Source organism: Canis lupus, chromosome X, assembly GCF_011100685.1.
Source record: "Canis lupus familiaris isolate Mischka breed German Shepherd chromosome X, alternate assembly UU_Cfam_GSD_1.0, whole genome shotgun sequence".
In the NCBI taxonomy this organism is placed as follows: domain Eukaryota; kingdom Metazoa; phylum Chordata; class Mammalia; order Carnivora; family Canidae; genus Canis; species Canis lupus.
This window is the reverse complement of record NC_049260.1, coordinates 39,242,295-39,260,608: the sequence shown is the minus strand read 5'-3', so window position 1 is coordinate 39,260,608 and position 18,314 is coordinate 39,242,295.

The following is an 18,314-nucleotide window of genomic DNA, read 5'->3' as shown; positions in this document are numbered from 1 at the left end:
GAAGAATAACATAGAATTAAGAGGGAAGCGAAATTAGAAGCCTGGTTGCTGGCAACCTCTCCTATGGTGAGTCCTGGACATCTGAAGTTGCTGACACTTCATGACAACATACGGGTCTTCGCAAGCATCGATAGCTCATCCAGTGGTGTCTGCTGTGTAGAGTGGGCAGGACATAGGCTAGTCCCACATGGCCAATTCAGAAGTATACCATGCTGCCATGTGTATGTTGCCAAAATATGTGGAAAACCTTGTGAGAACCCAACGCCACTTATGCACACCTGGGGATACAAATTAGACTCACTGAAACCACCAGTACAAACTCAAGCCACATCTTGAGAAGTTGTGTGGTAGAGTAGATGCTGCACTGTGTTATGCTTTGGAAGAGGGGAGTTCAAGTCTCAGGTCTGGTAGTACCAGCTATGTGACTGCTTGCCCATTAAACATCTCTAAACCCCTGTTTCCGTTTCCTCCATCTATAAAATTATTATTGTTATTATTACTATTATTATTAAATAGCTTTGCAGCCTACTTCACAAGTTGGTGATAAGAATCTAGTGGAATAATAAATGTGAAAGTGCTTTATAAAGCTACAGAAGTCTCCACAATGTAAAGTATTATTAGTGATGTGAAAGTCCTGGTTAGGAAAATTAGAAAGTAGAGAACTAGGGACTAGAAAGATGCTCAGGGGCAATTTTTTAACCATGTTCATCTAAAAAAGAACCACAAGAGAACAGATCTACCCCTTGGTGCAGATGGTGCTGACAAAAAAAAAAAAAAAGCTGAACCTTTTGGGGTTGCCATCTTTTATATCAAGGGGGACAATTTTCAAATATTAAAAAGTAGGGCTAATATTGTTGAGGAATAATGAAAACTCACATGATCTAAAGGAATTAGATCTTTTCCTTGGGACTTTATGCTGAACAAATTATTTCTGACCCAACTTAGATGTTGGATCCCAGGACCAATGTCAGGACAGCACAGAAAAATCACGTTTCTGTCAGTGGGGTCTTCTAGGAGGCAGACTCAGAGGTGCAGTTGGGAGTGCAAGAGATTTATTGATAGGAGATGCTTGGGAAAGATAAGGGGAGAGGAAGCAGTTTGGGGCAGGGAGAGCCTCAAACCGTGATGCAGATCTGACAAAGCCTCCACCAACCCAACAGGGAGCTCTGGAAGCAAGAGTCCCCATTAAAGGTGTCCATTGATGGGCAGAGATGGACAGACCCTACTGCCTCTGCCATTGGCTCCAGCCATTGGCTGGGGGTCCCCAGGAATAGCGTGGCCTCAGCTCAAAAGATGGGCCCTGAAATGCAAACACTTGGAAAGTATCAGCTAACTGCGCTCCTTGTGGTTGATGCACACTTTCTTTCATGAAATGTTATATATAAAGCAGCATCTTGAATGGTGGAGCTGTCAGGAGACCGAAGATGTTTAGACATACTGTGGATTTTTAAAGGTAGCCTCTGCAGAGTGTAGACTGGACTATTGAGAGAGACAATAGAGATCACTAGAGGCTAGTAGAGGTTTGCCAAGAAAATGCCATGATAGCTCATCTCACTTCCTATTTTTAGCATTATAAGTCTGGCACACCAGGAGAATGTTGATGATATAGCATCACTGGATTTCAGTAAGATATTTATCAAAATCGTTTTTATAGCCTTATCACTGATATAGAAGTATGGGCAATACTTCAGTTGGGCAAATTCTGTTATTTTAAAGCTATCATATCCACAGAGATCAATTGATAAGACCTGTTAGCAGCTAATATTTTAAATTCAAAGGTCCAAAACCAGGCCTTCTATCTTCTTCCAACACTAACTCTCCTTCCTGATTCCCAGTTTCTGTCAATAGTATTCTATTTTCCTAGACAGCCAGATTTGAAAGCTCTGAGCTTCCATGGATTCTTGCTACCCCTTCATTCTTTTCACTGACTCAGTTTCCAAGTCAGGCTGACTATACTTCTTCTTATCTCTTACATTCATCCCTTTGTTTTCATTCCTACTGCTATGTCCCCTGGCCCTGGGCAACATTTCGTCAAAGCGACCCCATGTCCTGTCCTGCTAAGTGTTCTCCACATATTAATCCATCATATGCCACCCACATTGACCTTTTCTGCCACTCAAAGCCATTGACTTGCTAGCCAAGGCTCCTTTGTCCATGCCCCTCCTCGAACCATTTATTTGCCCACATGTCCTACCCCTAAGATCAGACAAATCGAAGTTCTGCCCTTACTGTGCCTCTTCCTGTTTGTCAGCTGCCTCGCAGATTTCCTCAATGCTGAACTACACATTTAAAAAAAATCTTCCAATGCTTCTAAAATCAGGAAGTACCTTATATCTAAGATCAGAAGAAACTGTCTGCCTCAGAAGTAAAAGAGAGGCTACGAAAGGGCAACTGAGAATTCTGCAAAGTGTAGAAGGGACCAATTCTTCTAATTGTCATTGCAACTGTACTTTAACTTTGGATCACTAATTTTTACTCACAATGAGGCAGCATATGCTAGAAACTGCTCTTGATGCTTGAGGCAAAAGAGATAAAAATCTCTACCCTGGTGAAACATACATCACGAGGGACTGCTGCCAGGTTCTAAAAAATCTATCTGTCACTGGGTCTGGTTGAGTTTTAAGAAAAGCTCTTTAACTTCGAGTGACAAATAACTCAATTGGGGGGGGGGAATTAAACTAAGGTTCCAACCAAATAGTACATGTAGACAAAACCCATTATACTTCATGTGACAGAAAAAAGAAAAAAAAAACATTTGGAGATGGTAAACTGTGCTTTGGTACCCCTGGATTTCCCTCTTTCTGCCCCTCACCCCCCCCAATCAAAGAGTTAGTCCCTTTCTTATTTTCTCGGGAGGAGAATATGGCAGGTTAAAAAATAAACACAACCTAAGAAAGAGGGAATCTGGGCTCCACCTCTTGGTAGTGCCAGGAATGCAGGAGAAAGGGAGCAGCAGAACCCCAAAAAGGAAATGGCACTCGACATACATCTCCAGGTATGTGGTGGCTAGCCTTGTAGGCTGCAGCATGTGTCCCAAGTGGAGCTTGAAGGTCCCGAGAAAGAACTGGAACTGGACAGGAACAGGCCACGTGGAAAGGAAACACTGGCACCAAATATTCCCATCCAGTGGCTGCATGTTAAATAAATCTCCCAAAATGAATTTCCAGAACAGAAAACAAGAACTCAAGAAATAATCATGCTAAGATTTCTCACCACTCCAGGATGGAGGGCTCAAAATAGAAATGAAGTCATAAAAATGTAAAGTTACATGTCTTACACATCTAGATGTACAGACTGAAAACTTTACCTACTCTACTTGCCATGTCATGAAATTAAAGGTGCCAAAGAGACCAAGAATCATGAGAACAGGATGACAAGTAGCAAATCACTTGGAACACTTGAGGAGAAGAGCAAGTCAGGAAAATCTTCAGACTCGGAATGTGAAAAACACACTCAGAATTTGGTGATGATTCTAAAAAGGAAAGTAGCATATATTAAAAATTCCAGAGATAATTTAGATCACTTTTTAATGGATGCTTGACGTAGTGTTTCTTGTATTTTTTCCTGTAAAAGCTGCTATTTAAGTTTATGGTGGCTCTTACAATTCTTGGCATTTTGGAAATGAGAAAAAAATTGTTTTTCATCATTTTAAGGAGTTTCAGCTGTCAAAATCTTATCCATCAGCAACCGAAATGTCAAAAATAAGGGCTTTGTTAAATAAATCGTGCTACATCTATATAATGGAATGCAGTACTTATAAATGGTCTCATGGAAGAATATGTAATGGCATGAGAAAATGTTAACATTAAGTTCTTAAAAAAGAAAACTTTGTGCAGTGTCAGCCCTCTAACCCCAAAGGTTATGTTTTAATCTAATAGCCAAATGACACACCTGAGATCCCATCTCATACACCTCATATGGGAGGTCTACAAGTGCTACAGTGATCAACTGTCCAAGTTTTCCCAAGATTAAGGGGTTTCCTTGCATGCCCAGGGCTAACCCCAGGACAGTCCTCGGCATACTGAGAAAGCTGGTAACCCTAATCGGTGCTCTTCCTAATGTCTCAGGAGTTGAGTCAAGTCCTCTCTGCAACAACTCTCTGCTGCACTGGCCATGAGCAATTTCCCTGGGCTCTTGGCTCCCTCACTGCAGAGCCCACCTATAGGACGTAAAATAAGGCCATAAGGCAACAGGACCATAAATATTTTTGCTAAATCACATTGGACATGGAACACCATTCCCAATACTTTGTCCAAGGCTCTGTAGTTAGTCCTGCACATTTTTCAGCATTTCTATACTTTTTATGAACACAGTGGATAAAGACCTACTTGCAAATACTGTAAATGACAAGAAATGAGTATTAACCAACTCTCAAATCCACAATATCTCTAAGACTGAAACTAAAGCCAAGCCCAAGATACAGGGAGGGACCTCAGCTGAATAAGAAGTTTCCTGGTCATGTTCCCTTCATCGACAACAATTTGGTATCCACTCACAGACAGAAGTGCCTTTGTGGGAGCTATGGATTCCAGCACCAGACACCAAAAGACTCAGGAGAAGTGTCGCCCACCCACAGAACAGGCAAGAGGCATACAGACCTCAGTCCTGGCTATGGATCCTTCAGTAACCTGTGGACTGGCTTTCCAGGCCCTCTTGGCCACATCCCAAGATTCCCTAGAAAACACTGTCTGAGACATTCACCCACAGATGACAGAGATTTTGTGGAACTCCTGTTTTCCAGCTGAGAAGTTCCAGCATACTGGTAGACCAAAAAACAAGTTTGGAATCACTGCAGAGAGTAAGAGGAAGAGTTCTACTTTACCTGCATCACCCCTCTTCTGAGGCAATACAACATGGGCCAAAAGGATCTCAGCCTGTGACTTTTCCCACAGGGGAAAATAAGAGCATATGAGTGAGCATCCAGATTGCCCAGTTGTGTGAGACACTGCCGAAGAGGCTCTTTTCACCCTCACCCCATCCAGATTACTGAATAGTGAGCTGCATTATTGAGGGGTGGGGAAGGTTTAGGAGAGCAACAGATAGGACTCTTGGAGAGTATTAAAAGGATACAGATCCTACTAACTGCATCATTGACTCCATCAAGAAGCCTGCCTATGAGCCACTAGGGGCACCTCAACCTCAAATCTTTCCAATTGACCATGGTACCACCAGCACTCCTTGAATCTCACCCACACATGCCTCCACCCTGTGACTGGCTGCTTGTGCATGCTTCTGATGGTGACAAGAGCAAGATTTGGCAGGTGACCAGTGAGCACATGTAGAAAACTGACCCAAAACTGTGGGCCGGGAAAAGACCACAAACTTGAGGTTTAGTGCTGCCTTTGGGGGAAAAAAAGTGAGGCTGTCAACACTCTCTTTGGTGCTTTGCAAGATGAAAAGAAGACATACCAGTTTAAGAATTCTGCTACAAGAGGGAGCAAGGAGTGTGGAGAAGGTGTATCCATCCATACAAGCTTCAGAATCCCTAGCGAGGTTGACAGAAGGTATTTCTCTCCCAAAAGCAGTTAGTGAAGACTGGAGAAGAGGACTGCTACTCCAAATGCGAAGACAGTGATGCAAAACTTCAAGGAACATCAAAAATCAGGAAAGCATGACACCAACAAAGGATCACAAAATCTTCCAGTAACTCATCCCAAAGACATGGAGATCTGCAATTTACCCAGTGAAGAATTCAAAACAGCTGTATTAAGGAAACTCACTAAGGTACAAGAAAACCAGAATGACAACTCAATGAAATAAAAACAACACATGAACAAAACAAGAAATTTAACAAAGTGATAGAAATCATTAAAAAATTCTAAAGTTGAAGAACATAATGAATGAAATGAGGGAAAAATGGACTGGAGAGCATCAACAACAGAGTGGATTAAACAGAAGAAAAAAATAATTTAGAAGACAGGAACCTTGAGGGGTACCTAGATGGCTCAGTCGGTTAAGCATCTAACTCTAGATTTTGGCTCAGGTCATGATCCCAGGATCATAGGATTGAACCCTGAGTTGGGCTCTGACTCAGCAGGGAGTCTGCTTGAGATTCTCTCCCTCTCCTTCTGCCCCTCCCCTCGTTCTCTCTCTCCCTTTCTCTCTCTAAAATAAATAAATAAGTCTTTAAAAAAAGACAGAGGCCTTGAAATAATCCAGTTAGAGAAGAGCAAAGAACAAAGAATGAAAAACAGGATCTATGAGATATTATAAAAAGAAACCATTTGCAAATGATCATAGTTTCATAAAGAAGAGAGGGAGTGGGGGCCAGAAGGCTTATTTAAAGAAATAACATCCAAATCTGGGGAAGTTAATGAAGTTCATATGTCACCAAACAAACTCAGAGAGATCCTCTACAAGACATAATCAAATTTTGAAAAATCAGAGAAAAAGAATTTTAAAAACAGAATGAAAAAATACGTTTATAACCTAAAAAGAAACACCCAAAAAGCTATTAGTAGGTTTTGCAGCTATAAAAATATACAAACACTGGTAAAGGTAAGCATGCAGTCAAATTCAGAATACTCTAGTGCTGTAATATAATGGTGTATTAGCCAATTAACGAATATAAAGATTGAAAGACAGAGCACTAAAATAACTGTAACTAAGGCAAGGTGGCCCTCAGGACCTCAATACTGTGTGAGGTCTCATGATGACCATCATTCAGGCTCCCTGGACAGTGGCAGCATGAAGAAAGTTGCTGGCCTTAGGATGATGGCCTGGTGGGTGAAGATGGGCCCTGTTCAGCAGGCTGGGAAGGCTCCATGCCTGAGGGTAGGAGTGAGCTGTGCACATGACTGCTGCATGACTCGACATCCAGACTCCTTTGGATCAGTCCCTGAGTCAGGACCATGAAGGGATAGACCAAACCAAAATTTTAATTAATTAATTGATTAGTTAATTAATTAATTAATTATAGCCACAACAATTATTAATGGATAAATAACATAAAAAGATAAATTTTGACATCAAAAACATAAAAGGAGGGATGCCTGGGTTGCTCAGTCAGTTAAGCACCTGACTCTTGATTTTGGCTTAGGTTGTGATCTCAGGGTCTTGAAATCAAGCCCTGCCCCTCCTCTGCTCTCTCTCTCTCTCACTTTCTTTCTCAAATAAATAAATAAATATCTTTAAAAACATAAAAGGAGGGAGTAAAAGAGTAGTTTTTGAATGTGATCAAAGTTACATTGTTATTGGCATAAAATAGACTGTTATATCAATAAGATGTTTTATGCAAACCTCATAATAACCACAAAACAAAAACTCACATACAGTAGATTCACAAAACATAAAGAGAAAGAGAATCAAAGATACCACTACGGAAAATCATACATTTACAAAGGATGGCAGCAGGGGATCTCTGGGCAGCTCAGCGGTTTTGTGCCTGCCTTTGGCCCAGGGCGCCATCCTGGAGTCCCGGGATCAAGTCCCACATCAGGCTCCCAGCATGGAGCCTGCTTCTCCCTCCTCCTGTGTCTCTGCCTCTCTCTCTCTCTCTCTCTCTCTCTCTCTCTCTCTCTCTCATAAATAAATAAATAAATCTTTTAAAAAAGAACAAAGGATGGCAGCAAGAAGGGAAAAAAGAACATGGAAACTTCAAAACATCCAAAAGAAATGAATAAAGCAGCATCAATAACTCCTAACCTATAAATAATTATTCCAAATAAAAAGTGATTAAATTCTCCAACCGAAAGAAATAGGATGGCTGAAAGGGGGGGGGGGGACAAGAATCAACTATATGATGCAAACAGGTGACTATTCAGCCTTAAGGACACAAATAGGTTCAAAGTGAAGGGATGGAAAAAGAAATTCCATGCATGAGGAAAACAGACAGCAGAGTAGCTATACCTACATCAGACAAGTAAGTCGAAAATGGTAACAAGACTAAAGAAGGTCATTATATAATGATAGAGGGATCAATTCATCAATAAGATATAATGATCATAAATATGTATGCACCCAACATCAGAGTACCTAAATATATCAAGCAAATACTAACAGATCTGAAGGGAGAAATAGAAAACAATACAATAACTGTAGGGGACTTCAATGCCCCACTTTTTGCAATGGCTAGATTATACAGAGAAAATCAACAAGAAAATGTTGGATTTGAACCATATATCAGACCAAATGGACCTAACAGACATTTATAGAACATTCCATTCAACAGCAGCAGTATATGCATTCTTCTCAATAGCACATGGACCATTTTCCAAGATAAATCACATAATAGGACACAAAACAAGTCTTGGCAAATTTAAGAAGGTTGAAATCATACCAAGTATCTTCTTTAACCACATGGTAAAAAAGCTATAAATCAACAACAAAAGGAATGCTGGAAAATTTACAAGCATGCAGAAACTAAACAACACACTTCTTAAAAACCAATGGGTCCAAGAAGAAATCAAAAGGGAAATCCAAAAAAATTCAAAACAAATAAAAATGGAAATACAACATACCAAAACCTATGGGATACTGCAAAAGCAGTTTTGGGGGGACTTTTATAGCAATAAATGCATATAGATCTCAAATGAATAACCTAACTTTGCACCTCAAGGTACTAGAAAAAAGAAGAACAAAGTCCTAAGTTAGTAGAAGGGAGGAAACAACAAAGATCAGAGCAAAAATAAATGAAATAGACACTAGACAATAAATAAGATCAGTGAAACTAAGCTAAGTTTTTGAAAAGATAAAATTTACAAACCTTTAACAAGAAATGAGAAAAAAAGAGAGAAGACTCAAATAAATAAATCATAAACAAAGAGACATTTCATTGATACCACAGATATGCAGAGGATCAAAAGACAATACTTTGAACAATTATACACCAATATAGAAGAATTTGAACAACCCAGAAGAAATGGATAAATTCCTGGAAACAAAAAGAAAAAGAGAGAGAGAGAAACTATAAGAGACTCTTGGGGGCACCTGGGTGGCTCAGCTGGTTAAGCATCTGCCTTCAGCTCAGGTCATGATCCTGGAGTCCTGGGATTGAGCCCTGTGTCGGGGTCCCTGCTCAATGGGGAGTCTGCTTCTCCCTCTCCCTCTGCCCTTCTGCCCCACCCCTGTTCATCATTGATGCTATCTTTCTCTCTCTCTCAAATAAGTAAACTCTTTTTAAAAAAAAACATAAAAGACTCTTAACAAGAGAGAATAAACTAAGGGTTGATGGAGGGAAGTGGGTGGGGTATGGGCTAGATGGGTAATGGGTATTAAAGAGGGCACTTGTGATGTGAGTAGAATTTAAATAAAAATTTGAGAAGAAAAAAAAATTCCTACACACATACAACCTACCAAGCCTCAAACAGGAAGAAATAGAAAATGTGAACAGACCAATAACAAGTAAAGATACTGAATCAGTAATCAAAAACCTCCCAACCCAGGAAAAATCAGGAGCAGATGGCTGGTGAATTCTGCCAAACATTTCAAAGAGAATTAATACCAACCCTTCTCAAACTCTTCCAAAAACTTGAAGAGAAAGAAATGCTCCCAAACTCATTTCATGAGGCCCTCAGGATTGATTCCAAAGCCAGATAAGGACACTACAAGAAAAGAAAACTACAGGTCAATATCACTGATGAATATGGATGCAAAATCTCTCAGCAAAATATTAGCAAACCAAATTTAACAACATATTATAAGGGTCACATATCATGATAAAGTGGGATTTATCCCTGGGATGCAAGCATGTTTCAACATACACAGATCAGTAAATGTCATACACAACACTAACAGATGAAAGATAAAAATCACGATGATCACCATAGATGCAGAAAAAGCATTTGACATAATACTGCATCATTTCATGATAAATATGTTCAACAATTTGAATATATAAGGAACATACTTCAATATAATAAAGGTCACATATGACAAGCTAACAGCTAACATCATACTCAACAAGTGTGAAAGTTTGAAAGCTTTCCCTTTAAGATCAAGAATAGCACAAGGGTACTCATTCTCACCACTCCTATTCAGCATAATACTGGAAGTCCTAGCCAGAGCAATCAGGCAAGAAAAAGAAATAAAAAGTATCCTAAGTTGAAAAAAAAAAGTAAAATTATCTTTGTTTGCAGATGATATGATCTTACATATAGAAAATTCTAAAGGCTCCAACAACAACAGGAAAAAAACATTTGAACTAATCAACAAATTCAGTAGAATTACAGGATTCAAAACCAACATACAAAAACCAGTTGCATTTCTATACATTAACAATGAAATAACTGAAAAAGAAATAAAGAAAACAACCCCATTCACAATGGTATCAAAAGCAAAATTAATACAGTATATGTTAATTAAATTCAATTTAAATTTAAAAATTTTTAAAGAAGAAATATAAAAATAATAAATTTAACTGAGGAAGTAAAAGATCTGTATGCTGAAAACTGTAAGACTTTCTCTGAAAAATATTGAAGAATACACAAATAGATGGAAGATATCCCATGTTTATGGATTGGAAGAATTAATAGGGTTAAAATGTCCAGACTACCCAAAGCCATCTATGATTCAATGCAATCCCTATCAAAATTCCAATGCATTTTTCATCAAAAATTAAAAGAAAATCCTAGTATTAGTATGGAACCAAAAAAAAAAAAAAAAAAAAGACTCCAAATAGCCCAAAACAATCCTGAGAAAGAACAAAGCTAGAGGCATCACACTTCCTGATTTCAAACTATACTGCAAAACTATAGTAATCAGAAGAATATGGTTCTGGCATAAAGACAGACAATAGAACAGAATCAAGAGCCCAGAAATAAACCCATGCATATAAGATCAATTAATTTACCACAAAGAGCCAAGAATATGCAATGAGGAAAGGACAGTCCCTTTAATATATGGTGTTGAAAAAACTGGACAGTCATGTGCAAAAGCATGAAGATGGATCACTGTCTTATACCACACACAGAAATCAACTCAAAATGGATTAAAGACATTAGCATAAGAGTGAAACCATAAAACTTCTAGAAGAAAACATAGGTGGTAAGCTCCTTTAGATCAGTTGTCAATGATTTGTTGGATTGACACCAAACACAAAGGCAACAAAAGCAAAAATAAACAAGTGGAACTACATCAAACCAAAAAGCTTTGGTTTGCCAAACAGCAAAGGAAACCACTAACAAAATAAAAAGACAACCTATGGAATGGGAAAAAATATTTTCAGATCATATATCTGATAAAGGGTCAATATGCAAAATATACAAAGAATTCACACAGCTCAGTAGCAAAAAAACAAAATCTGAATAAAAAATGGGCAGAGTATCTGAATGGACACTTTTCCAAAAAAGCCATAAAGATGGCCAGCAGATACATGAAAAGGTGCTCGACATCACTCATCATTAGGAAAATGCAAATCAAAATCACAATGAGATCTTAAAATGGAGATCAATTAAGTATATCATTGGTTCTCAGCATGCATCAGAATCACTAAAGCACAGATTATGGGGCCCCACCACACAGTTTAAGCTCAGTAGGTCTAGGGTAAGGCCCAAGAATTTCCATTTCTAGTAAGTCCCCAGATAAAGCTTGTCTTAAGACCATACTTTGATAACCACTGAGTAAGAACATTGTCGGAGGGTATACCTAATGGAAAGGCAAATGTTCTGGAAGCATTATGATAGGAGAAAATGTTCAAAGAACTGGATACATTTAGCTTAATATGAGTTATATGGTAACTTGCTACCCATATTTGAAGGCTTATGTGGCAGGACAAGTGGACTTGTGATAGTTTGAGAGGCAAAAGTGAAGCAAAAACTAATTAGAAATTACGAAGAGGCAAATTTGAGCTCAATACAAGGACATGCTTTCTGTTAGAATCATTCAAAAATAGAATTGGTAAGTTTCAAAAAAAATCAGAAAATTGATTTGTATGTATGGATATCTTTATGACTGTATGTATCCTTTATTAAAACCTGTAATATTAATATATACCAAAAGTTTAGCAGTGCTTATCTTTTGGTGGAGGTAGGACAGATTTTTTCTTTTGGTTATTTGTATTATCTAATTTTACCACAATAAATATGGATTATTTATGTCATAAAATACTAAGAGCTAAAAAATGAAATAGACTGTTTTGCAGGATAGTTAGGTGGCTCCCTGTTACCTAAAGTAATAAGGCAGAAGCTAGTGAAAAATCTTATTAAGTACTTAGAGAAGTGATTCTCAAACTTTAAAAATACATCAGAATCTCCTGCAGGGCTTTTTAAAATACAGAGTCCTAGGCCCCACTCTCAGGGTTTCTGATTCAGTGGGTCTGGGTTTGAGCCAGAGAATTTGCTTTTCTAACAAGGTTTCAGTCATGTGGTTGCTGCTGGTCTGGAGGCCATAATTTGAGTAGCTCTGGTGTGGCAGGCATTCTTCTAAAATGGCTCCCAATGATTCCCATCTTCTGGTATCCATGCCCTTAAATAATCCTCTTCTTTTATGTGTGAGCTGGACCTAATGACTTGCTTCTAACAAATAAAATGCAACAATAGTGATGGAACATCACTACTGAGATTAGGCTATAAAAGACTGTGAGGGACTTCTGCTTCCAGAATGATGTATAGAAGTGCATTTCCCTATCACTCCTACTAAGTGCAACTAAAAATTCTAGACATCATAAGTAAATCAAACATAAGAAGACACTTTAAAGTGGAAAGGAGAAGACAGGAAGACCCATTAGCTAGGAAGTTGGGACCTGAAGAATGACATGGTGGTGAGCTCCCTGTATTTTCTTATTGCTTCATACATTCAAGACTTGGTACCAGAGAAGCCAATGACCTAGAAAGGCCAATTGAAAGAGATTTTTTTTAAGCCCCAACAGATCAATATCTCTTAGCCAAAGGACTAGGAAAAGGCAACCTAGAAAGACAGAAAAAACTGTGACCTTATCCCCACCAGCAAGGCCAAGAGGAGAACCTACATTTCCACTCTTGCCAGTCTATAATGGGGTACCCCAACTTCCCTCCTCCATTGGGGTGATGTCATAGAAGGTCAAGTGGGGAGCCAAGACTTTCATGCCCAGCAGGCAATAACAAGGCATACTCACTCTCCCTTCACCATCAGTGGAGACCATGTGGGGAATCTGGACTTCAATCCACACCCAGTGGTAATGAAGTACCTACTTTGTCTCCCTGACAGGGCTGTATCAGAGGGCTTAGTAAAGAATCAGGACTTTTACCACCATCCAGTGGTAATAAGGCCATCATCCCCCTGTAGTATCAGTGGAGACCACAATAGAGAGTAATAATGGGGCACTTGTGACTCCCAGCCAGGGTGAAATTAGTAGAGGCCTAGTGGAGATCAGGAGCTCCCATAGCTCCTCAGAAGCAAAAGGAGATCCTCCTTCCCAGGTGTCAACAACGGCTGAGTGGGAGCTTGAACTTCCCTCTGGAAGTAATGAGGTGGCTCTCTCCCCACTAGTCCCTTTCCGATGCTATGTCAGAATGTCAGCTAAAACATAAGATTTTTTTTTTTTATTTATGATAGTCACAGAGAGAGAGAGAGGGAGAGAGAGAGAGAGAGGCAGAGACACAGGCAGAGGGAGAAGCAGGCTCCATGCACTGGGAGCCCGACGTGGGATTCGATCCCGGGTCTCCAGGATCGCGCCCTGGGCCAAAGGCAGGCGCCAAACCGCTGCGCCACCCAGGGATCCCCCATAAGATTTAAATAAGATCTTGACTCTCATAACATAATGTCAAAAATGTTCAGATTTCAGTTGAAAATCACTCATCATACCAAAAACTAGGAAAAGTTCAACTTGAATGAAAAAAGATAATCAACAGATGCCAACACCAATATGACAAAGATGTTGAAATTATCTAACCAAGATTTTAAAGCGGCCATCATAAAAATACTTCAGTGATCAATTACTAAAACATCTGGCACAAATTCAAAAAATAGACTGAGTAAAGAAATATAAACCCCGATAAAAAGAAATAAGATACAAAGAACAAATGGAAATTTTAAACTGAAAAATAGACTGAAATTAAGACTTAACAGAATGGAGAAGTCAAAGAAAATAATTGGTAAACTTGAAGAAACACAAAACATAATAAAAATTACCCAATCTGACAAGAGAGAAAATATGCTAAAAGAAAAATAAACTTGGCCTCAGTGACCTATGGAAATACAACAAAATATCTAACATATGTGTCATCAGATTGTTGGTAGGAGAAGAGAAGAAGGGAGGGGTTGAAAAAAATATTTAAATAAATAATGGCTGAAAAGTTTTTAAATTTCACAAGAGACGTAAACATACACATTCAAGAACTTGAGTGAATTACGAACAGAATAAACCCAAAGAAATTCACCCCAAGAGACAAAAGTTCCCAAAACTAAACACGAAGAAAAAATACTGAAAGCAGCCAGAGACTAACCTATAGGCAAAAAAATAATGAGTCAAAGTGGATCTCTCTATTAGAAATGATATGAGCCAAAAGGAAATGGAACATTTTCAAAGTGCTAAAAGAAAAAGAATTGTCATCTCAGAATTATATATCTACAGAAAATATCCTGCAAGAACAAAGGGCAAATAAAACATTTTCAGATGAAGGAAAACTAAGAGAATTTGTCACTAGCAGACTCACCCTAAAAGAATAACTGAAGGAAATGCTCTAAGCAGAAAGGAAATGACAAAAGATGGGGGCACCTGGGAGGCTCAGTGGTTGAGCATCTGCCTTCAGCTCAGGTCATGATCTCAGGGTTCTAGGATTGAGTCCCACATCAGGCCCCTCACAGGGAACCTGCTTCTCCCTCTGCCTATGTCTCTGCCTCTCTCTGGGTCTCTCATGAATAAATAAATAAAATCTTTTTTAAAAAAGGAAATGACAAAAGAAATCTTATATCATCAAGAAGGAAGAAAAAGCAATGGAAACAGGGAAACAGTAACAGTATGGGTGAATACAACATACTTTCCTTTTCCTCTTAAGTTGTCTAAAATACGATTTTTTATAAATTTTGTTTTAAGTTTTATTTATTTATGATAGTCACAGAGAGAGAGAGAGAGAGGCAGAGACACAGGCAGAGGGAGAAGCAGGCTCCATGCACCGGGAGCCCGATGTGGGATTCGATCCCAGGTCTCCGGGATCGCGCCCTGGGCCAAAGGCAGGCCAAACCGCTGTGCCACCCAGGGATCCCAAAAATACGATTTTTTAAATGAAAATTATACCACCATCTGGTGGGGCCCTAAATGTATATAGAGGGAATATTTAAGACAATATAAGTGGGAGAGACTAAAGAGTTAAGATTTCTACGCTTCTACACTTACATTTCTACACTTTATTTATTTATTTTTAAAGATTTTATTTATTTATTCATGAGAGACAGAGAAAGAGAGAGAGAGAGAGAGAGGCAGAGACAGGCAGAGGGAGAAATAGGCTCCATGCAAGGAGCCTGACATAGGACTCGATCCCGGGTCTCTAGGATCAGGCCCTGGGCCCAAGGCAGTGCTAAACCGCTGAGCCACCTGGGCTGCCCGTCTACACTTCATTTAAACTCGTCAGCTGTTGACACTACTAAACTGGGATAAGTGGCGCATATATAATGTAATACCTGGAACAACTACTACTAATAAAGCTATGAAAGAGATACACTTTAAAAATACTACAGATAACTCAAAGTGGGAGTCTAAAGTGTTCAAGTGGTAGGACAAACAAAACAGAGAGAACAAATAAAAGTAACATTGAATGGCACACTTAAGCCCTAACTTTTCAATATTTGCATTAAACGTTATAGATCTAAAAGTACTAATTAAAAGACAGGGATTGGCATATGTATTAAAAATAAAACAAAACGTAATCCAACAATACTGTCTACAAGAAACACATTTAAAATATAACAATAGAATTAGGTTGGAAGTAAAGGATGGAAAAACATATACCATAGAAACATTAATCAAAAGAAAATGGGAATAGCTGTATTAATATCATATTAAGTAGACTTCAGGGCAAGGAAAATTATCAAGGACATAGAGGGACATTACATAGTGATAAAAGGGTCAATTCATCATAAAGACATAAATGTGTCCACCAAACAAGATGGCTATAAAATATGTGAAGCAAAAACTGATAAAATGGAAAGAAAAAATTTTTTTAATTCACAATTATAGTCAATCCACAACTGATAAGCAACTAAATAGAAAATCACCAAAGATATAGAAGAACCAACAACACTGTCAACCAGCAAGACCCAGTCAACATTTATACAACACTCTGCCCATCAAGAGCAAAGTGCACATTCTTTGCAAGAGCTCATGAAACATACACCAAGACAGACTACATCCTGGACCATAAACAAACCTATACAAATTTGAAATAAAAAAATTGATACCAAGGACACCTGGGTGGATCAGTCAGTTAAACCTCTGACTTCTACTGAGGTCATGGTCTCTGGGTCCTGGGATCGAGCTCCGAGTTGGGCCCCTTGCTCAGCAGGGGAGTCTGCTTGTCCTTCTCCCTCTCCTTGTGCCCCTCCCCCTTCGTGTGTACATAAAAAAATCTTTAAAAAATACTAAAATCATATGGAATGTGTTTTCAGACTGCAGTGGAATCAAACTAAAAGTCAATTTCAGAAAGAAAAACATCGAAACACTTAGAAACTAAGCAACACACATTGAAATAATTCATGTGTCAGAGAAGAAGCCTCAAGGAAAAAATTTTAAAGTACATCGAACTGACTGCAAATAAAAATACAACGTATCAAATTTTGTGGGATACAGTTAATAAAGTGTCAAAAGATAAATTCATAATGTAAAATGCTTACATTAAAATGAGGAAAGTTGTCAAATCATCTAAGATCCTGTCTCAAGAAACTAAAAAATGAAGAGCACCATAAATCCAAAGCCAGCAGAAGGAAAGAAATAATAAAGATAAGACCAGGAATCAATGAAATTGAAAATAGAAAAACAAAAAAGCAACTCACAGTAAACATGTAAAACCCAAATCTTAAAATATAATACCATTTATAGGACTCGAATCTTGGAATATACAAAATACTGATGAAAGGAAGAAATAAAACTCCCTATTTGAGGATGACATGATAATCTACATAGAAAATACCAAGGAATCTACAAATAATCTCTTAGAACTAATAAATAGTTTCAACACGGTCATAGGATATAAGATCAACATACAAAACTCAATTATATTTCTATATAATTGCAATGAACACCTAGGCACCAAAATTTAAAACACAGCACCATTTACAAATGTTCCTTCAAAACTACAATACTTAAGCATAAGTCTAAAATAATGTACCAGACTTAGATCTGAAAACTACAAAATGCTGATGAAAGAAATAAAAGATTCAAATAAATAGACATAAATGTTTACGCAACTGAAGACCCAGCTTAATAAAGATGTCAATTCTCCCCAAACTAACATACAGATTTAACTCAACCCCTATCAAAATTGCAGCAAGTTTTTTGTAGATATAGATTATTCTAAAATTTATATAGAAAGACAAGTGAACTAAAATAGCTAGAATAATTTTTTAAAAAGAAGAAAAAAGTTGTGGGTATCAGTCTACCCAATTTCAAGACGTAGTCTATAGCTACTGTTATCAAGATTGTGTAATACTGACAGAGAAACACATAGGTCAATAGAATGGAATTGAGAATCCAGACAGAGCTGCTTACAATTACAGATAAGTGATTTTTGACAAAGGTACAAGAGCAATTCGATGGAAGAAGGGTAGTCTTTTTAATAAATGGTGCTGGAGCAGTTGGATATCCATTGGTAAAAATATGAACCTTGCTTGACCTAACCACATCTTACACAAAAACTGATTCAAAATGGGCCATAGGCTTAAATGTAAGATATAAAACTTTTATAAGAAATCATAGAAGAAGGGCACCTGAGTGGCTCAGTCAGTTGAGTGTCTGTCTTTGGCTCCGGTCATGATCTTAGCGTTCTGAGATAGAGCCCCACGTGGAGCTCCCTGCTCAGTGGGGAGTCTGCTTCTCCCTCTCCCTCTACCCCTTGCCCCTGCTTATGCTCTCTCTTAAATAAATAAATAAATAAATAAATAAATAAATAAATAAATAAATCCTTTTTTTAAAAAAAAAAAGGAAATTATAGGAGAAAAGTCTCTGGGATCTAGGTTTGGGTGAAGAGTTCTTATACTTGACACTAAAAGCATGATTCATAAAAGGAAAAATTGACAACAGGGCAGCATCAAAATTAAAAATGTTGGGCAGCCCGGGTGGCTCAGTGGTTTAGTGCCGCCTGCAGCCCAGGGCCTGATCCTGGAGACCCAGGATCGAGTCCCATGTCGGGCTCCCTGCATGGAGCCTGCTCCTCCCTCTGCCTGTGTCTCTGCCTCTCTCAGTCACT